Source organism: Sinocyclocheilus grahami, unplaced genomic scaffold (assembly GCF_001515645.1).
Source record: "Sinocyclocheilus grahami isolate Dianchi unplaced genomic scaffold, SAMN03320097.WGS_v1.1 scaffold668.1, whole genome shotgun sequence".
NCBI lineage: Eukaryota > Metazoa > Chordata > Actinopteri > Cypriniformes > Cyprinidae > Sinocyclocheilus > Sinocyclocheilus grahami.
This window is the reverse complement of record NW_015505847.1, coordinates 728,836-751,541: the sequence shown is the minus strand read 5'-3', so window position 1 is coordinate 751,541 and position 22,706 is coordinate 728,836. Positions and strand designations below refer to the sequence as shown.

At 37.7% G+C, this 22,706-nt stretch overlaps 1 long non-coding RNA gene across 1 annotated transcript; it reads left to right on the top strand.

Annotated features, from left to right (window-relative positions):
- Positions 1 to 1,068: 1,068 nt before the first annotated feature.
- On the top strand, positions 1,069 to 22,345 carry LOC107558962 (uncharacterized). The gene is made up of 3 exons (XR_001605545.1): positions 1,069 to 1,161; positions 13,751 to 13,756; positions 22,335 to 22,345. It is a non-coding gene; the product is annotated as an uncharacterized lncRNA (long non-coding RNA).
- The last annotated feature ends 361 nt before the right edge of the window (positions 22,346 to 22,706 follow it).

Here is a 22,706-nt window from a genome sequence, read left to right as displayed (position 1 = left end):
AGTGGTTTAATTCCGGTCCTGGTGCCTACCTCTCTTTTTTATGTTTCTTTTATCTAACAAACCTGATTCAGATCATCAGCTCATTAGCAGAGAGAGAGAGATCAATGAACTGAGCTGCATTCTGATTGAAAGGGTCCCTACGCAGTGTTCACTGCTCCCTATTCCCTGAGCAGGAGATGAATTCAGGTAAATTGGGACACTTTGGAATGACTGGGAAAAATGTCCCAATTAACCTGAATTGACCCCTACACATAATACCTGAATTATTGCATCAGATAAAATACACATCAAATATAACCAAATTATGTTTATTTTCATTGTACTAAACATCATAACTGATATTTGTCACGCAGGTTTGCACTGAAGGTGATCTGATACTGACAATTAAAGAACACAGATACAGCTCTACAAAAACTCTATGGAAAATAATGGAGCGAAAACAGTCTATAACGCGTCTGAAATGTAAGTCAGTTAATATTATCTACTTGTTTATTGAACTACTGTTGTATAAAATCAATGTCAGGTTTGCAATCGTGCTGATAGTCGGGAAAACAGCCTAATAAACTTGCTGTTGTCTGTGCTGTTCTTTATGCAGTGGTTTAATTCCGGTCCTGGTGCCTACCTCTCTTTTTTATGTTTCTTTTATCTAACAAACCTGATTCAGATCATCAGCTCATTAGCAGAGAGAGAGAGATCAATGAACTGAGCTGCATTCTGATTGAAAGGGTCCCTACGCAGTGTTCACTGCTCCCTATTCCCTGAGCAGGAGATGAATTCAGGTAAATTGGGACACTTTGGAATGACTGGGAAAAATGTCCCAATTAACCTGAATTGACCCCTACACATAATACCTGAATTATTGCATCAGATAAAATACACATCAAATATAACCAAATTATGTTTATTTTCATTGTACTAAACATCATAACTGATATTTGTCACGCAGGTTTGCACTGAAGGTGATCTGATACTGACAATTAAAGAACACAGATACAGCTCTACAAAAACTCTATGGAAAATAATGGAGCGAAAACAGTCTATAACGCGTCTGAAATGTAAGTCAGTTCATATTATCTACTTGTTTATTGAACTACTGTTGTATAAAATCAATGTCAGGTTTGCAATTGTGCTGATAGTCGGGAAAACATGACTCTTGGTCATGTGAGGTTGCTTACCTATATCATATGTTATCTAGAATACTGATCTTTTTTTTCTACTGCAGTCTGTATGTTCATGTTTGTTTCTTTGTGTGTGCTGTTGCTCTTATTAGTTTTAATTTCTCCTCGAGTCAGACAGGCTGCGTGAGTCAATACATCATCCGTTATCAGCAGTGTTGTTGGTAACGCATTACAAGTAATGCGAGTTATGTAATCAGATTACTTTTTTCAAGTAACTAGTAAAGTAACGCATTACTTTTTAATTTACAAGAGAATATCTGAATTACTTTTTCAAATAAGTAACGCAAGTTACTTTTTCTCCAATTTATTGACTGACGGCTCTCCTGTCATCTCCTGTAACATCAGATGTTACTGTAGCTCTAAAATAAATATGAATACGCATTAATTCATCTCACTCGCACAAAACACACTATTCAGTATTCCTCAAAATGAATAAAAAACATGCAACTCAGAATATGACGCAAACCCTGCAATAATTAATGTTAAACAACACAAGTAACTAGTAAAGTAACGCATTACTTTTTAATTTACAAGAGAATATCTGAATTACTTTTTCAAATAAGTAACGCAAGTTACTTTTTCTCCAATTTATTGACTGACGGCTCTCCTGTCATCTCCTGTAACATCAGATGTTACTGTAGTTCTAAAATAAATATGAATACGCATTAATTCATCTCACTCGCACAAAACACACATATTCAGTATTCCTCAAAATGAATAAAAATGATGCAACTCAGAATATGACGCAAACCTGCAATAATTAAATGTTAAACAACACAAATATGCTTTATGTATTTAATCCCATTCTATTAGCTTCTGAGCTTCGATGATGCAGTTCAAGCGTACTAATAAGCACTAATTACTCTAGACAAACATTTGTGTCTTTTTTTATTGCTGAAGTGTGTTGAAATGTCGTCTTCTGCATTCTACTGTACGGACGTGAATTTACTTTCCCTTCAGCCTGAGGCGCGTTTATTTCACTTTTGGTGTGAAAAGGCTTTTATATTTGCCGAAAATATAACTTTTTTATTTTAAAAACAAACAAGCAAGCCCTGTCCAGATTTAAAAAGATTAAAAAACGCAAAAGTAACGTAACGCATTACTTTCCATAAAAAGTAACTAAGTAACGTAATTAGTTACTTGTTTTATGGAGTAACGCAATATTGTAATGCATTACTTTTAAAAGTAACTTTCCCCAGCACTGGTTATCAGTCACCGTTTACACTGAAAGTAATTAAATTATTGCCAAAGTTTCGGTGCCATAGCTATTGTTTGTTATCGATGTTTTAATCATGTTACTTGTCCAGTCGGGCAAGTACAATTCTCTTTCACTTGCCCCTTCACAAAATCAACACAAGCTCTGCATATGCAATCAGATCAGCCACAAAAATAACTATCCACACCTTTTCATCACTAATTTTTCACTGTGTGTCTTTAGTAAATCCTGACAATAGTTTTTTTATGCCGATATGATAATAATTGTCTTAATATTTATATAGATGCACTAGTAAATGCACGTGTATTAAACAGATGGATGGGGATTTACATTGTATTTATTTACAGAAGAATATGTCCGCACTCCTCAAACTTCTCTCATATTCGCTGCTGTTTCGTCTGTGCATGATGTTGTTGCAGGGTGTTCTCAAAAACACATTTTGCCAAGCAATACCATGAAAAACGTACAGCACTGTTTATTTCATTTATATAATTCCTTGAGCCTTTCATTACTTTTATTAGACGAGCAGAGATCACTGCAGACCACTGTCTTCATGCTCACTGCTTGATTCTGCTTGATGAAGAAGGTTGATGATTCAAGCAACCCATAGAGCAGACTGCCCTTGATGAGAGACACCGTACTAATAAGCACAAATTACTCTAGACAAACATCTGTGTGTCTTTGTTTATTGCTGAAGTGTGTTGAAATGTCGTCTTCTGCATTCTACTGTACGGACGTGGTGTGTGTGTGTGTGTGTGTGTGTGTGTGTGTGTGAGAGAGAAAGAGTGAGAGAGAAGTGACGCACGGTAATGTTACCTACTGTATCAGGAGTAAACTGTGTGCTTCAGATAGTTAGCAGTAAACATGTAGCCTCATCTGAATGTGTGTTGAATGTCTTTGCAGTCCAAAGATAAAGATGCTTTCTATGTCAGAGGAAACATCTGAATATTTTCTGCTTATTTCTGTTAATCTCGTACAGTGTCCTGAGACAGGGTGAAGACGTCTGTGTGCCGTTTGAAGGAACTGACAGAACTAATCAGTCCAGAGAGTCATTTAGTGCTTCCCAAAAACTATTTTGATTATTTTAGTGGTACTGCCACCCACCACTGCACATAACTCGCAGTGAGAAACTGGATTGTTTGGTGCATCGCTAATTCAATATTAATTTAATATGTCATGTGTTTTGTTCCAGAACTCAAAAACGTATTTAAAAAATTTAGTATGCACAACATTAACCAGCTTCAAGTGGCATCTACTTGCAATACGAAGGAAACATTATACATATCAATTACTGCCAGATTCACAAGGTTCAACTCATCAGCTTGATACACAATCCTGTCCGCTGGAAACGGATGAGAAAATTACACAGCAGGTCTGATATCATGATCTGACACGAGTGTGATACGCTCAGCTGCTTAATGCTCCAGCACTCTCATATCTCTCATTTCTAAATGGACTGAGGAGTAATTCAGTTAAAGATAGCATATGCTGATATCATTTATTCACCCTCATGTCAAGTCACCTTTATTTATATAGGTGGCACATTTAGAAAGACAAAGACAAAGTGTCATTATTCAGCTCAAGTTTTTCAAGTGTTGATTCATTTCAGTTCAATAACTGTGTACATTTCATCAATTATGAAATGAGTTCAGTTCAGCAATAAAGCAGCTCTGCAGAAGAAAACAGAGCCATTATTCAGCTCAGCTCAGCTTGTTCTGTTCTAATAGTGTGAATGCAGTCAACTGAATATTAAGTGTCTTTAAAACCCCCAACTAAGCCAGCCACAGTTCTCCTCTGGCCAAAGCAAACAAGCACGGTGTGATTTATGACTCCAGGCTGGATTTGTGACGTCATTCAAACCGGCATGCTATTATTTTTTTCAGTAAAAATGAGAAAACTATGAAAGATCTTTAGTCAAGGAGTAATCAGTATTTTCAGATTTAAATTCGATCAATCTGCCTTTTTCTGAAGCTGACTTGGTTATGACCAGTTTTTTTTTTACTTATATTTTCCATTTGTTTTAGTAGAACACGGGAATATATATATATATATGAATATACAATTACATTTGTTTTGTCTGTTCTTATTTTATCACTGACTGCATACCTGTCTTTGATCATGTTTGAACATTATATTAGTTAGGCTACCTTAACTAGTGTTTACTGTGGGAATCAATTGTAATATTGGAATACAATCACAGTGACAACCTAATTTATTAGAATACAAGGTTACTCTGGTAAAAAAAAAAACAATGAAACAATAACTATTCATTCATTCATTGTTTATTTTTTTGTAACAGGGCCTGTGATAATTTTGGCAGGCTAAGTTAAAAAAACTGAAGCACTGGCCCAACCCAGACAATCCTTGACATCGAGCCCTGTGCTGTCATTATGACATGATGCTGTACTGAAAACAGCTGCATGAAGGTTCCTCAGAATCTATCCTTTTTACAAGAAAGAAAATCATTCCAATTGGAAACAAAGTTAGATAAGGGATGATTTGAGATGCGCCAAAAAGTGCTGGTCATCTCAGGCTGGCATGATCGAAATGAAGAAGCAGGATAGTGTGGAGAAACAGAAAATAATGAGGAACATCCACCATTATTTACCAGAACAATGTGTCTCATCCGCTGCTGCGCCATGCTTCTCATAGCAGCTGAATCACAGATGCGTTCTGATGGCCTCGCTGAATTATACTATCCACTTTACCCTGCACAGTACTGTACCGCCTGTGTTCTGCTGGAGACGTGCACTTTTAAAGCCAACGGGTTTGTGAATGAATTTCACCTCTGTAAGATCTCTGCAGTGCTGTCACAAGCAAAGCTCTGAGAGACAGAGACAAGGCCTGAAACACAGCGTGGGATTGTTGGTGTCGTGCACTTTAATCATTTTCGCAAGTTCTGCATGCTGGAAAGTTCCACACATGTATTCACTGTAACGAATGTGTGAGAATGGATCCACTCTAGATTTTAGTCTAGAGCTGCAATCATGAATCAGGCCTGTTCTGCACCCTTGCACAGCAAGCATTTTATTATTTTATCTGTATTTTTTAAAATTTGTGTAAAGATGCATATTTTTAGGATGCGCCTTTATTTTGAAACTCTCATGCAAGCCATTTCCATGCATCTGCCTCGAACTGTACATCAAGCTCTAGGTGCTGCAACGACCTGGCACTACGAGCAGTAGCAGCACTGTGCAATATCACTCTGCTTTTTTAGAAGAAAGGATGGATAGACGGACAAAATCGATGTCATTTGCAAAGAACGGCAGTATGAATTCAAATACTTCATACCTTCGATATGACAACACTGTCAGGACACCTGAAAAGGAAACATGGTGTTGACGTCAGGGCTAGTACTTACAATTCATTAATGAACTGTGCCATTGTGTGATGCATGTGTTCGTGGGAATCAAAGCCACAGCCTCTTGTGTCTGCAGTGCAGTGCTCCACCGCTGCAGCTGCTCTGCCCTACATGAGCTGCAGATTAGTGAGACCCTGCTATGAAACATCATGTGACCAAAGCTGGAGGACAGCCCAAACCCAGCAGCATTTCAGCCGGGCAGCACGACCACAGCTGATGGAGAATTCACCAGTGTAATAAAACTGAGATCAAACAAAAAGAACCGCTGCGCCTGGTTATGCAACCCCGCGCCCCTGAAAATGTCAAACGCAGACTTTCTGTGGATGTCATGCAGCAGGGGGTCTGAGGAGCCTTGCACCTGGGGTGCATAAAAAAGTGACTGCGACGCATTCTGACATACTCATAAATATAATTAGCAAGCTGTGATGTGGAGCCCGGAGACCTGGTTTGATCTTTCTAAAGAGCGTAAATAAAAATCATGATTTGTGATTGCTGAATGACTTTTCTCTGAGATGAAGCGAGCTGCTTGTCTTCCACACTGTTTTGAAATTCTGAACACTTTTCAAAAACCACATGTTGGATTATTTTGCTTTAACAGGGAGACTGCTCATCCGTCAAAGACCGACGCAGGACGAAACGTCCTCGGCTCCAGCAGAAGCGTTTATTGTAGGGGTGGGGGGGGGGATGGATACAGCATAGCATTGCGATATTTTACGCACGCGGCAATACTGTATCGATACACGGACGCCAAGTATCGAACTTTTATTATACTATTTGGTATTTCTTTACAGTCCACTAGATGGTGGTGTTGAGTTTTTTCTGGTGAGGTCAGCGGGGTCACCTTCAGCATGCAGTGAGTTAGTAAAATAAAGAGGGCGGCATCGCGGAAAGTTATCAGGAAAGCCCCGTCCGCGTTTACATCGGATTTATGGACTTACTTTGGATTTGTAAACAAGGAGGGGATGCAAGTAGGGATGCACCGAAAATATAGGCTACATATAATAATAATAATAATAATAAATATATATATGGCACGGCGCGTCCAGCCCGGCAGTGCTCAGCGCGCATGTTTCACTCTCCTCGTCACTGTGCGGTGTGATGCTACTTACAATATTTCTATTGAATTGTTATCATGTTAAAGGGGTCATATGATGTTGCTAAAAAGAACATTATTTTGTGAATTTGGTGTAATGAAATGTGTTTATTAGGGGTGGGGGAAAAATCGATACAGCGAAGTATCGCGATATTTTCCGCGGCAATACTGTATCGATACACGGACGCCAAGTATCGATCTTTTATTATACTATTTGGTATTTCTTTACAGTCCACTAGATGGTGGTGTTGAGTTTTTTCTGGTGAGGTCAGCGGGGTCACCTTCAGCATGCAGTGAGTTAGTAAAATAAAGAGGGCGGCATCGCGGAAAGTTATCAGGAAAGCCCCGTCCGCGTTTACATCGGATTTATGGACTTACTTTGGATTTGTAAACAAGGAGGGGATGCAAGTAGGGATGCACCGAAAATATAGGCTACATATAATAATAATAATAATAATAATATATATATGGCGCGGCGCGTCCAGCCCGGCAGTGTTCAGCGCGCATGTTTCACTCTCCTCGTCACTGTGCGGTGTGATGCTCCGCTCAATATTCCGATCTATGAATGTGTGTTCCGCTCGTGTAACGCTCTTGCTCATCGGAGAAGCAAAGTCTGCTCAAATAACGTGCTGACAGGACATTTCTAAGCAGTATAGGCCTGCTTGTTCCGGTTAGCAGTAGCGCTACTGTGCTGTAACATGCTGTAGGCTAGTTCAGCTGCACTGGGCAACGCTGCTAAAATGTGCTCTGATAATAATAGCTTTGTAGGACTGTACATTATTAAGGTAACACTTTTCAATAAGGTTCCATTAGTTAATGTATTAACTATCATGAACGAATAATGAACAATACATTTATTACAGTATTTATTAATCTTTCTTAATGTTAGTTAATGAGAATAGAGTTATTCACTGTTAGTTCATGTTAATTCAGAGTGCATTAACTGTTAACAAGCACAACTGTTGATTTTAATAATGCATTAGTAAATGTTGAAGTTAACATGAACTAAGATTAGTAAATGCTGAAGAACTATTGTTCATTCTTAGTTCATTAACTAAAGTAGTTAACTGATGAACCTTATTGTAAAGTGTTACCAATATTAATATAAATCATGTACAGTTTTATTGTGTTACTTTCAGTAAAAGTGTAGTTATTTTATTGGCTTGTGTTTTTTTAATTCAGTATCATTAAAAGTGAGTTAAATTTAAAAAGTCTTACGAAATTACTTTATATTATTCAATAAAATAATAAATAATCATTACAATGCATTTTCGGTTTCGGTTTTCGGCCCAGAATTTTCATTCCGGTGCATCCCTAGATGTAAGACTACATGTTTTATTTAATTTAATTTAAATTAAATTGAACAATAATTTACTTTCAAATGCCCCAATTGCTGAAGGGTCTGCACAAGGTTTGCAGGAGGCCTCTGGTGATGCCCACCCCTAGTTTATTGCAGATGTGAAATGAGACAAGTGCAGTTAGACCCGTCTCTGTGAAATGCTCATTGCTCAACAGATGTCTTTGTCAGAGTGTTGCAGCAAGTATGTCATTTGCTATTAAGCCTAGTGTTTTTACTTCTATGACCTTGCGAAGCATCATCCCTGTTTCAGATCAATGTATTCTCAGTATCAACTCTAGTGTGCCTTTAGTCAGTCTGCAAACTTCAAGGCAAACGCTGACAAAGAAAGCCTTAACATTAAGAGAAAACAAGTTTTCTCCATCCGCATTAGTCCATTCATCACTAAATCACTGTGACTTTGCTTCTTCAAGAAAAAAAAACTCCTTTCTGTCAGCTAAACGGCCAAAAAGTAGCAGAAGTGCTGAAGTTTTGTTTGTTTAATCAGGGCTTAGGTGACCTCATGCGCCTCAGATCGAGAGGGTTTTCATCCGTCAGGTCCGGTCCTCAGAGAGCAGCGGATTAGTTCAGATCTTCTGTCAATAAACGCCGCCAGACCTCCCTAAACTCCTCCCGTTTCCCAGCTTTCTTCAGGTATTTAGGGTTGAGAGGAGAAGCTTATGTCAACACATCCACCATTCCTGAGATCCCCAAACCCGCTCTCATCCGCAGTTCTTCACAGACACAAACTTTAATGAGAGTTCTATGCAAATCGTGCCCTCTGTCAGCTTAGGGATTTGACTCAGAACAACTCGTCTATTACAGGAGAAAAACATGGGCTGTAGGAAGTCAGGGACTCGCTTACAGATTCTGTGGGTATGGATGTGCAAAACAGTGCCATGTCCAAGGGCCGGTTGCACCAGCTAGACGTAAAAACGCTGGGTGTAAGCCCTACGCTGTGCTTTGCAACGTCCAGCTTTACGATAAATATTTACACCTATTGCACCAACTGAAACTACGATCAGGCGCAACTACGCCCGGCGTAGACAATGCGCGTCCACGATTGCAAATGATTGCAAAGATACTATTTAAACTGAACTGAGCTGGATGTTGACATCACTGAATTCAATGATGAACTGTCTTTAACTGAAAAATGAGTGTTTACTATTGTCACTATGCATTATTGACACACTATTTTCCTAATTAATGCTGTTCAGTTGCTTTGACACAATCTATATTGTTAAAAGCGCTATATAAATAATATTTAATATATTTAAAAGTAATAATTAACTAACAGACATGAATCTTAAAAACTAATAATGTCCGAGCAAATCATGACTCTTCACTTTACACCTACCTCTGACTAGGCGTAAGATTTAGTGTCAGACGTAGCACTACGCCGAGATGGTGCAACGGGTATAAATTCTATGCATGACTTAAAGCGCATTTTACGTCCAGCCTAGTCGTACAACCGGGTGTACGTCCAGCTGGTGCAACCAGCCGCAAGACTTTAACACATTAGAACTACAGCTCTTGTGTTTATGTGTTGAAAACTATTAGATATGCTTGATAATCTATTACTTAACATAAAATGAACCTAGCATATTCTTAAGGCCGTGACACACCAAGCTGATGGTCAGCGACCGGCCAATGCCAGGCTGTTGTTGAGTGTCAGCTCAGTTTTTGTGGTGTGTTCTGCACCGTTGACACTCGTTGGACCCCGTCTGCAAATGTTTGGTTGATTGATCATCACCAAATATGCACCGGGCAGTCGGTCGAGATGTTTGAATATCAGCTCTTGATCGGGCTCCTCTGACGTGACACCCATGATAGCTGATGCGAGCGAGCAAACTAATTGCTGTCTGTAGCCCTCAGATAATTATGTTACCAAATGGCATTTTGTTACTCCATTTTTTTGGAATGATTCTAGCCAGAAATATAAATAAATAAATAATAAAAATAATAATTTATTGTTCTATGACCCTCAAATTTGACTTTTATACTCTTGTGGCTTTGGGTCTGCTGTAATTTTATGTAACACTGGCACATTTATTATTACTATTTTGTTATTTTATTTTTTGTGATAAAAATGTGTTCTGCAAAAAAGAACATATATATGATTTCATTATATACTTCATCATTACATATTATATCTCTTTCAACTTTTACATGTTTAACTTGTATTAATTCCACAACTGTGCACATAATCCAAAGGGTTGAGTTCAGCTATGTGGTTTTCACGATTAGGTTTAAAAGGGTGTGCAGTTCATTCACCTTTCACTGACCAAACTATAAAAATAAAAAAATGAAACAAAAATAATATCTTTTTCAGAATGTGTTTTTTTTCATACAATGGAAGTCACTGTGAAAATGCTTAATCTTGTCACACTGGTTATTTTCATCCTCCCTGTTTGACACGCTTTAGTTCTAGACCTCGTTAACGACTCACTTTTGCATTATTCAAAACATTATGATACACAGCTAAAAATGGGCATCATTATTGTCTGTGCCATCACTGAGCTGCTCTGCGGAGAGCCCTTTTATTTCTGCATGGAAAGGTGTGTATATATATAGGCATGCTCGGGAGACATGCTCCTGTGACTGGAGTCCACACAGAAAGCGTGACACGATCTGACAGATCTGAGACACGTCTGCTCTCCTCGGACGCTTCAGCAAACACATCAAAAACCTGCAGTCGCTCACACTGATGAAACAGCCCTGCATCAAACTGCTTATTATTCTGCAAATCACATGCATTTTTTCATCTTGGCCAGAGATAATCGGTTGCGCGAGGATGTCTTTGCATGAAAATGAAGCATCCAAACTCGTTCAGCTGCCAAAATGGAAACCCAAGAGAAAAACAGCATCTACATTCAAATCCAAGCGCTGCCTTCCACATGCAAACTGTGCTGCGGGAAAATGAAACCGGCAAAGGGATCAGGACCCAAACAACTTGCCAAATAAATGAATAAATGGACATGAAATATAGATTTGAGTGTTCATTATTTAATGTGAACAAAACAGGTGTGGAGAGATACGAGAGAAAACCAGCATCATTTTAGACAAATATTATTCAATCACAATCATGTGCTCCAGAGAGAAAGGTAATAAACTATAATAAGCACTGCTCTTTATATTAGACTTTTTTCAGTGAACTGATTCACTGAACTGAACTCAATTGTGCCATCACTCAACATTTTGCATATTTTAGTAAGGAAATTATTGTTGTTTATTAATATGCATTGTAATAGTGGTGCATAAAAATGAACATTATCAAATATATTTCTTCCTTGTGTTCATTTGTGTGGAAAGCATTATCAGTTTTTTTACTGTATTTTATGTCTTGCATTTACAATCAACCTTTGAAGCCACATCAGCAATAATTTTTTTTTTGCATCAAAATTGAGCATTGCCAGAAGCCTGAAAACAGTGCGATATAATGGTTTAAGCTATATCACCAAGCTGTTTATTACTGTAGCGTTTCTTGAAGGGGCTTCCTGAGGAGTCACCATCAGTACAGCAGAAGATGGTAATTAAGCAGGTTAAATACAGAAAAGCCTGAGGGCTGAGTTTATCTGATTATCCAGGTGTAATCCCAGGTCTCCTCACTGCTGTTTTTCTCAGATACAGCATGAGCTGACGCTGCCCAATCTCAGATTTCTGCATCTATCCTCTCAGAGACCATCACTGCTGCTCAACCTACACTTTTCCTTCATCAAATGTGGTCTCAAAAGAGCAGAATAACTCCTGCGGTCTTTCATGCTGACGCACAAAAGGTTACAGCAACAGGATAATACTGAAGACAGTCTAGTGTGCATGTCCGTCTTCTGCAGAACACAAGAATGACTAGGGTCCAAACAAACTGTCGTCGTGCACTCTTAAAAAGCATGTCTGGTTTCCCAAAGAGCCTTTCAGTGACCAGTTCTTAAGAGAACCAAGATTTAAAAAATCTAAAGAACATTTTGTGGAATGGAAAGTTACAGTTGGATGTTAAAGGTTCTTTATGCAACCAGCAACGTCAATAAACAACGTTTATCATATAGTGTCTTATAGGTTTTGAATGACTTGAGGGAGAGTAAATTAAGAACATTTGTATTTTTTTTTTTTTGGTGAACTACTCTGTGAGAAATAGCACTTTCCCTGCACTGGTAATATCATCTGTAAAGCACTGCTGATCCTTTGACATGAATGTTTGTTTTAGAAGTGTACACATTAATACAAAGAAATAAAACTAGGAGACATTAAGCTAACGCTCAGGCATCATTACCCCACCAAACTGAAAGATCTGTCCACGCACCGGTGACTGATGACTGTGCTAATAACCTTCCCTCTAGGGGACTAAGAGAACTAATATGAGGTCAAACTAACATGCCTAATTATATTTCAGGGTCTGGAATGAAGAAAGCATCTATAACATACAGACACCAAACATGACTCGTCACACAAGCTGTGCTAATGCAATGAGTAAGCTGAATGTCTGCTGAATATGTAATGTGATATGCATTTCACATAAAAATATGGTCAAAATGGAAAAACTAGCTACTGCACAATCATGTTCATAAGACATCCAGGAACGGGTTTAACATGCAGAGTATTCGGATGTCGTTAGGCCTGTCACGACGACCACTTTCTGCTGGGTGATTTATTGCTCCAGAAATAATTGTGATAAACAATATTATTTTAAGTTTAAGACTGACGATATAATGATAACATAAATAGCATGATAATGTAAGTACATCCTTTCAAAGAACAAACACTTTTAATTCTTAATAATATGTAGACATTTTAATTGGAATGACTAAATATATATATTCTAAATGAATAAACAAATAAACTTTTAACAAAAAAGTGCAAAGTATCAACAAGTGCAACAAACAGTGACTTTCAGTTTAGACTTTCAGGAAGGAAGTCAGTAACACTGGAGGAATTTGTGAACTCGAGGACCTTATAGCTTATATAAAACTCTTTCTGCACATTCAAAATTGTAAAGTAAAAAAAAAAAGATTATGTATTAATGTTACTTTTTAAGCTATGCTTGTGCTAGCAGCTAGAAAAATAGTCCCTGACCAAAACAGCAAGAAAACGTTCAGGTGTATGCCTCATTTGATGGAGCGCAAATAAAACAGAGAATATGATCTGTTCTCATGCGCTGCGTTATTTATCTTTTAATGTAATATATGATATTTCCTAACTCACGTACATCTGCTGTCTCTGCATGAGAAAATGTTCATTTTCCTCTCTTTAGTTTAAACCAGACTGGTTTGCGCTCTGCCTAATATAGAAGCACCAGTAAACAGAGCAAGTCGATGAACATACCATAACTTTTGAATAATATTCTTTAGTTTCTTTAACAGAGGGAAGGGCGTGGTCTCAAAACTGCAGGTGGAGGATGAGTCACTCATACTTCACAAAAAAATTAATAAACAGTTACTTATTCTGAAATACAATGAAGAGGTCATAGCTGTGCTTTTTCCTAAATAAAACACAGCTACTGACCAATCAGCATCCAGGACCAGAACTATCCGTTTTATATACATAAGAGCAGTGATGAAGAGCACCGTGTCAGGGTTGGGTGAAGAGATGAAGCGAGGACTCAATTGTGCAAAGAAGATGAGCTATTTATTAATAAAAAATCAAACAAAACCAACAAAAACTACCCCGAGGGGGAAACAGGCAGGCAGGCAGGCCGGGACAGGGAACAGCACAGCAAGGCAAGGCAAGGCAGGATCAGACAAGACGGGAACTAACATGGGTATCTATGATGACGAACTGCACAGGGAGAAAGAATAGAGAGCAAACAAGGCAGGTACTAAGAGAGAAGAGGACCGGTGGGGCAAATGAACCAATAATCAGGTAACAGACAATAGACATGAGAGCACATGGCACACAGAAACAAACAAAACACAAGCCATGTACTCACACAAACCCAAACCACAAGCACACGGCCAGCAAAACAAACACAAGCCATGTGCTTGAACAAAACAAGACACTCTTCCGCCGCGTGTTCTCACAAAACATGACAACAGTAGGGTTGGGTATCATTTGAATTTCATCGATTCCGATTCTTTGTGATTAAATAATGATATCAAACATTTATCCTGTGTCTCTTTTTTTGCAAACCATTTACTGGAGCTCAATGCCATGAACAAAATCAACAGGCTACATCAAATCTGGACTCTTTAAGAGCTGTTTGTGTGCAAAATAGAGCTGCATGATTCTGGATAAATTGAGGGGGGGAGGGGGGTTCTTTTTCCCCCCAATGTAAGTTGTGGTTCTCTCATGATTCTGAAGAGAAAAAAAACATTAGACGACTAAACAAAATCACATGTAATTTATGAATGAATGATTCAATGACTCACTCAAGATGTACTTGTTTCATTACTGGATGAATCAGCGTTCTTGAAGGAATCTCTTGTATGATTCAAAGACAGATACATTTTAACAGCCCCTTTTCGCCACCTACTGGCGTAACAATGTGTCACATTACTTTCAAAAGGGGATTTACTCTATCTGAATCGTGAGTTTATATCTGAACTCTAAACTTTTATCCCAGTGCTTCTGTGGTTTGAATGTTTGCAACAGAAATAATGATACTGTGTGGAGAGACTGTGAAGCGCTTTCATTCACGACAGACAGCTGCTGTCTTTAGCACAGCGCAGCGTGAACGCAGATTTAAATGCTCAAATCTCAAGCATGACATGTTTTATTTATTTATTTGTCATTTTTGGAATAAAGCCTCTATTTGCAATAACTCTTACCAATATTAGAAGAACACAGACACCATTTCTGATGAAAAAAGGAAAAAGAAAAGAAAAATGGAGAACCATGAATTCAATCTTCGATTTTATGTGAAGAAGTTCCTTTATTCATTGAGATTGTCCTACTGGAGGCAGGTAACATTTACATATAAATATCAGTAGAGCGTATGCTTACATTCTTCTCTAACAAAAATTATAATGAAAAAAAAAAGAAGAAAAAAATACGAATAAAGTTAAGCTTTGGGACAAGAAGAGATTCAAAGTAACTTTAAAAATATACTTTTTACAAACCTAAAAAAAAAGTTTGTAAATTTGTATTTACATATGCATATATTTTACAAATATATGTAATATATGTAAAGGTACCATGAAATATGCTTTACAGAACCAGTGTTTGTACTGCTTGAGACATTTGCGTAATTCCAATCCAAAATGATGAAAACGTACAGGGTTCAGCTCGTGGAAAGCAGAGACACAGAAATGGAGGCATGGCCTTAAAATAAATGTTATGATTTTGTTTATTTTATATCTTATTTGGATTATTTTTGACTTATATATAGTATGTGCATATTTAATTATTTAAACTGCATTTTATTACTTGCTTCTGCTTTGATTTTAACTATGCTTACATTCTTCTCTAACAAAAATTATAATGAAAAAAAAAAGAAGAAAAAAATACGAATAAAGTTAAGCTTTGGGACAAGAAGAGATTCAAAGTAACTTTAAAAATATACTTTTTACAAACCTAAAAAAAAAGTTTGTAAATTTGTATTTACATATGCATATATTTTACAAATATATGTAATATATGTAAAGGTACCATGAAATATGCTTTACAGAACCAGTGTTTGTACTGCTTGAGACATTTGCGTAATTCCAATCCAAAATGATGAAAACGTACAGGGTTCAGCTCGTGGAAAGCAGAGACACAGAAATGGAGGCATGGCCTTAAAATAAATGTTATGATTTTGTTTATTTTATATCTTATTTGGATTATTTTTGACTTATATATAGTATGTGTATATTTAATTATTTAAACTGCATTTTATTACTTGCTTCTGCTTTGATTTTAATTTCTATCACTTTGCATGAAAATAGTTTAAAATGTGAGCTAGAAATATTAATAACACAGTGACAATGGGATACGCTAGCACAGCCATCCATAAATGCTACATCTACAAGCTAGTTTTTGCCTTAAAACACACAATATTTCACTTCTTCAGTTCGTTTAAAACATTGTAGATTGTACACATCTTCACACTGATATTTTCAGGTCTTGGTCAAGAACATTAATAGCCTACATACTCTTTTATTTTCTTTCACTCTTGTTTTGTCTACACACAGGAATTAATGTACGACTAATCAACAATGGCAAGCTCAGTTAACCTGAATCTCTAGCTGGTAAAGTGACTCCATACGTCTCGCACTCTTTCAGCGGCCCTTAGGTTGCCAGGAATTCATTCCAAGGATGAATACACATTAGTAAAATAATTGATTTTCATTTTCCTTTGTCTACAGACATATAGCGATGAAAGAGATCCGCGCTCATCCAAATTCAGCCAAAAAAGCTTATTACGTTCATTGCTCAGAGGTCACAAAAATATGTGCAAAGGTGCAGAATGTCTTCGGGTATTAAGCCTTCCTCAGTGTCTATGTCTACAGACAAACTTTTGGCAGCCACAGTACCCTGCAACACTGAAAAGCTCCATGGCACTGTGTGGAAATCTCCACTGGAGCCCACACTGAATCCTCATCTTCACACTGCACCAATACATACAGGCAAGGAGTTAAAATGAGCTAGCAGCATGCTGTGAAGCTGAGATTCAGGAGGACATGAGCCAAGAAAATAAAAAAGGCAGCTTTCTCTCTCCTTGCAGATGAAACCATTGACATAAGCGGGGCTCATCTGCATTCACAACCATAAACCATGACAATGGAGCCAAAATATGTCAATAGTTTCTGGATTTCAGTCCTCTCGTCATCTATTACAGAAGCCATCCTCTCTGAGTTTGGAGACTGAATTAGTCACAGCAGGGGTTTGATAGCCCTTACGAAAAAGAAGTTTATTCGAGTGTGCTATTAGTATACTTCTTTTAAACTAAAAATAGGAAAGTATACTTTTAGTCTACTTTGTATGTACTTCTCAGAAATATACTTAAAATAACATTTAAGTATACATGACTTATACTTAGAAAATGTCTTAATATATTTGAGCTATACTTGTGCTCTGAGAATGTCTTCATTGTTATACTGTAGGGGGCGCTAGTACACATCTTCTGTACAGAATTTCCAAAACACAAGAGAAGAAAAAAACTAAGCAACAGATGCTTCCACATGTAATCTAACACGATCTTCAGACATAAAACAGCATCAAAACTGTGTAACGTTATGGAATAAAATGTCGACCCATGAAGAGGTAATAATAACTGTCAAGCTTTGGGGTGCTGATCGACTCCATCTACATTTTGATTATCGTTCTGAATCCAATTCATAGTCTTTTTTCAGCTTTTAGCTCAATCTTGTTACTTACTAAAATAAACTTGAAGTATACTACTTTTTGGTAAGGGAGGGCCTGATACAGCAGCGCATTACCCCTGCTCCTCACGATGATTCAGAGGCCTCACTAATTAAAACACCTGGTTCAGCTCATCTGCAGGGCCACAGCTGAAACAAGTTGAGCTCAAACCCTAACCAAACACACCTATACCAGCCAATCGATGGCTTCATTAGCAGGTCAGTGTGTTAGAGACGGCTGGGACGGTCGCAGTCTCGATTCAAACACCCATGCAATCTCATTCCTACATGATAACGATTCAGCTCTCTCTCGCTGACCACAGACAGCAGTTGTCATGTACGCTTCACAGTCTATTCAACCTAGGCCTGGACAATAATTCAATATCAATATGTATCGCACTATATTTATTTTCAATAATGGTGATATGATTTTTAAACACATTTCCGATATTTCGATATCCATTACCAGTGTTTCCCATACATTGATTTATTTGTGGCGTTTGACTTCGTTGAATAAACATGAGCACTGTTTTATATGAATGTGTCTCTGAAGGGACCCGACTGTCTTCAGAATAGTTTAGATGGCATGTTTATCTGATAAAGTAGCGTTCATGAGCGGAGCTGCTGTGTTTACAGCCGTTACTGGAGAAACCGCTGTTTCTGCCGCCCTCACAGCGCCTCCTGCTGGCAGACAAGCAGTGTGCATTTTCAATAATAAGCCCGTCTCCAGCAACATTTTTGTTGTTGCTTAATTTTTTTGTTTTCTGCAGCAACTCAGAGCACGTTTCATACTCGTTATCCTGGCTGAAGCACATTTGTTTCAATCTATAACAATAATCAGCCTACACGACCAGTCAAAGGTTTTTGAACAGTAAGATTTTTATTGTTTTTAAAGAAGTCTCTTCTGCTCACCAAGCCTGCATTTATTTGATCCAAAGTACAGCAAAAACAGTAACATTTTGAAATATTTTTACTATTTAAAATAACAGCTTTCTATTTGAATATATTTTAAAATGTAATTTATTCCTGAGATTAAAGCTGAATTTTCATCATCTTTCAAGAACCTACGACACAGTGGACAACGGCTCATATAGCACACCTCATGGGGGTCGCATGTCTTTAAACTCACACTCACAGAATATTTCATTACAATTACAAACTATATTTGTCCCATATTGTTGTTAAATGCACTGTACAAACTGACATCACCCTAGGCTAGCGTCTATGCTTCATATATCGTTATACAGCTTCATCGGTCATTTTTGCTCAGAACTTCCGCCTGTAGGGTGATTAGATTCACTCTTGAGCACGCGAGTACAGAAGGATGCCTCCGTGTGTGTGATAGCAGTGAATCGTCAGACAATGAGCAGAGAGCTCAGATATAACAAGTTGTGACAGAGCTAAGCTTAAAAAAACACAAAAAACAGTATCAACTGATCAAGGTGACACGAATCGTTCATCAGTTTTGGTTGTAAAACTCCTGTTTGGAGCATCTGTGTTTTGGATATATCATTTTCCGTTTTAAAATATGTTGAAGTTAGGAATGTGAGCCACTACTGAGCTAATTTCATTAAGGATCTATTTAAAATATCCATATATAATCTATGAATCAAACATGGTTACATACATGCGATTTGCTTGCTTTGCATTATGATCATTGTGTTCGCTTAAGAAACGTCAGCTAATAAACACATGTATTTAAATCAAATGAATCGATAGGCAGTGCAGGACCAAGCAGATGTAAAGGTATTGTTGTTTGTTATTATCACAGCAACTGCTTGCGCTTCTTGGTTTGAACACACTTCTTATGTGTGAAAGGTATCTGTACACGACAGGTGGCAAAATCACAAAAAAAGCTTGATGTGTGCTGCCAACTATAGATTATTTAAGGCTATTCTGTTTGTTAGATCTGTTGGTGTCAAGTAAGTTTCCTTTATAATGTTTCCTCTTTAAATCAGTATCATCCCTCATAACCAGCAGAATATCAAGCCTATAAGCAAAGCTAAACTGTTTTCCTCAGAAAGTCCAAATACTCCCTCACCTCACAGAGTGAACATCTGAACGTGAGTTTGTTTTCCCCTCCAGATATATGCTGTACTTGCAAAATAATGTACTGCATTTCACATGTAACATTAATGTGACAGTAATTTGAATGTCGCCTTTGTAAAAATATAAATCAAATCATAAATGTGCCAAAAGGAAATGAAATGACCAGTGTTTCCAGTGTCAACTAGCAGCAGCAGTGTTGTTTAGTCCAAGGTGGACTAGTCTTGCACATCCCTGGAAGAAATACGAGATTCACAACGAAAGGTAAAGCACCAACTTCAGACAGCTCCGGTTGCCAAAAAGAAGAAGAAGAAATACATTGTTCATTGCTGCAGTTAGCTGTTTTCCCACTTCTTGTTGTATTGTCTGATATGATGTTGTTGAACAGGTCACAGTGAGGGTGTGAGTTTTAGCATCCAGCATGTGTGTTATAATAAAGCAGGAACAGCTCATTACTTTTGGTGGTGGTGCTATCAAGGTAACCTGTCTGTATTCACGGTAAAACTGCTGAAACTGTGTATCTCAGCCCTGTTTTGGGAATAACACTCATTTCCGGGAACGTGACCGTCAATGGTGATTCTTGTGCAATTATTGGAAGTCAGGCTCTGAGCGCTTGTCTATTTTGAAGTTAATTCAATATGAATGGATCAATTGAGGCCATTGTTCTGGTTATGCTCTCTGAAGTTGTGTTCAATCAGTTATCCTTGATTGGAAAAGCTGAACAAGGTCTACTTTTAGTCACAGGAGGTGAATCAATATATCTCCACCTCTTAACCTGTAGCCACACTATGATATGCCGATTTCATATTTACTAAGAATCCCATCTGCAGCCAAAGTCAAGTCACTGGTTGTCTTAATTTCTACATAAATACTGTCAAGTCAATTACCGATTGAAAAAAACAAACCATTAAAAGCCTGTAATATTTAAGCTCAATGATGTTCTCCAGCACTGCATCACTAGTGAATACAGCTGAATCCTCTAGTTTCTGTGCCTCGAGATGTTTTGGGTCATTTTCTGAAACTGTGCCTTTCCCCTTGTGATAAAACTTCAGTGCATTTTTAAACACTCTGTCTGACAAATAATGTAAATTACATTGTGCCGTGTGAAGGTAAATAAATGTGAGTATTTTAGGATAGGACTAAGTACTGTCTGCATTCAGAAAGCAGCATTTAAATAGCTGTACATTAGAGACATAATGCACTGAAAAAGCATTGCCGGATCGCCAGCAACAGCCTTTTTAGGATGCTTTGTGATTTGGTCTTGGTGACTTAGGAGTCCTCTTGACTACCCTTAACTTTTCACAGATTTAGGAGCTGGTTTTTGTGCTAAAACACTATTTGAAGAGCAAGAAATGAGGAGTCCTAAAATCAGGACTGACATGCCTGTTATTTTTAAGAGTTTCTCCTAAATTGGCAAGTTAAGAGCTACTTTTATCCCTGTCTTCATTTCTCCGCAGGGATTTCAGATGATCCTTTATAAGTTGAGGAAAGACAAGGCAGTGAGATCAGGAAAGGACAATGAGCCGGGTCTCAAACTCTGGTAATCCAGGTAACTGAACCTGGCACTACTTTTATTTCTTGTATCACCCCGTGGACTCGCCCTCTTGTGTTTAAACACAACTGCTATTGCGCGTCTTACAGTAACTGTCAGTTGTATTGATAATGAAGAACATCATTATTACTGTAATATTGTTGTAGTGTTCGTCCTGTTGCAAGCCGGTTGTTTTGTACATGAATTCTCATCTCTTAGCAGACTGCTCACAGATAATATAGCCTACACTTAAAATTGATTGATTTTCAAATCAATTCATCAATTTCAACTCAAATCAATATTTTATGTGCACATACTTATTTATTTGGGGAGTAGCGGTGTAATAACAGGATGACTTTACATTATCCCATAATTACATGTGTCTTTGAGCTTGGTTTGAGCTTGTTTTGACTAAAAGCCTCTTGCTCGGAACTGTTTTTCTTTTCAGAAGCTGTAAGTTTATTACACATGGCCAGATCAAATGTTTCAACTCAAATTACTATCTTGTGTCCAATTATTTACTTATGTGACAAGTAGCCATGTGATAAGCAAACTAATGCGGTGGATCCCAACCCGTAGAGACTCCAAGAGCTGAAAGGGTGTGTGAGAGAAAATATTCATGATAAATGTGCAGTGTTGAGGCTTCAAGAACAGGGCTGGAAACCACTGGAGTAATGTACATCCAGCTGATTCTTCACTAGTGTCGTCACGGTGCCTACATTTCATCGGTTCCAATACCTGTAAAATCCCACGGTTCTCTGCACCATAGCAAAAACTGTTGTAATGCTATTATAATTATAAGTAAATATAAATATAGGTTAAAACATTAGCATGTAGCCTTCGAATATTGTTCAATTATGTAAATGTTAGCTAACCGTGCCAGCAGAATGGGTGACCCAGGATCGGTCACTTGTCTGTTGTCTGGCTAGTTTCTCTCTGTAGCTGGTCTTAAAAAGATCAAATGAAAGTAATAAAATAAAATAACAAAGAAAGATGTTACAGGTAACAGAACGAGTGGCCGGTCTAATGAACTCACGCTGCAAGACTTAATGCTCTGTTCTGACACATCAGACCTGTTTTGACCCGTCCGTTGCTATGGTTATCACAATGTCAAATATCTCAATTTCAGATTCAGTCCCGCATTTTAATGCACTCATCACTCCTGACATTTGTAGTGTGTACTTAGCATGAAAAATAAAACTTTTATTCAAATTCTGAATGGGTTTTCCATAGAAAGTGAGCAAAGACGCTCCCCTATAATCAATGAAGCTGATATCAGTTCAGTTCAGATGCAGAACAAGCTCACTGACTGAGTGAAAACTCCCGTTATAATAATAAAAATGTCTATACTGAACAATAAATGTCTTATTTACATCGTGTTTACAGCTGAACGAACTCTGGCGATTCTGACTTGCACGCCTCTGATTGGCCATTGCGATCATTTATGTAAGTATTGACTTGGTATTGAAGTAAAGGTACTTTTGACAACACTATTCTTGACAAAAAATAAAACCCTCAGGGTGATTAGAATATAATCTTGATCATCCTGTTCTTTTTTTCAATATCAAACAGCTGACTGTGCAATATTCCTTACATAAATATACATACACAAAAACATTAGTCTTGTTAAAGGTGTTAGATAAATGCTAACAGGCCATTGAAAACGATCACGT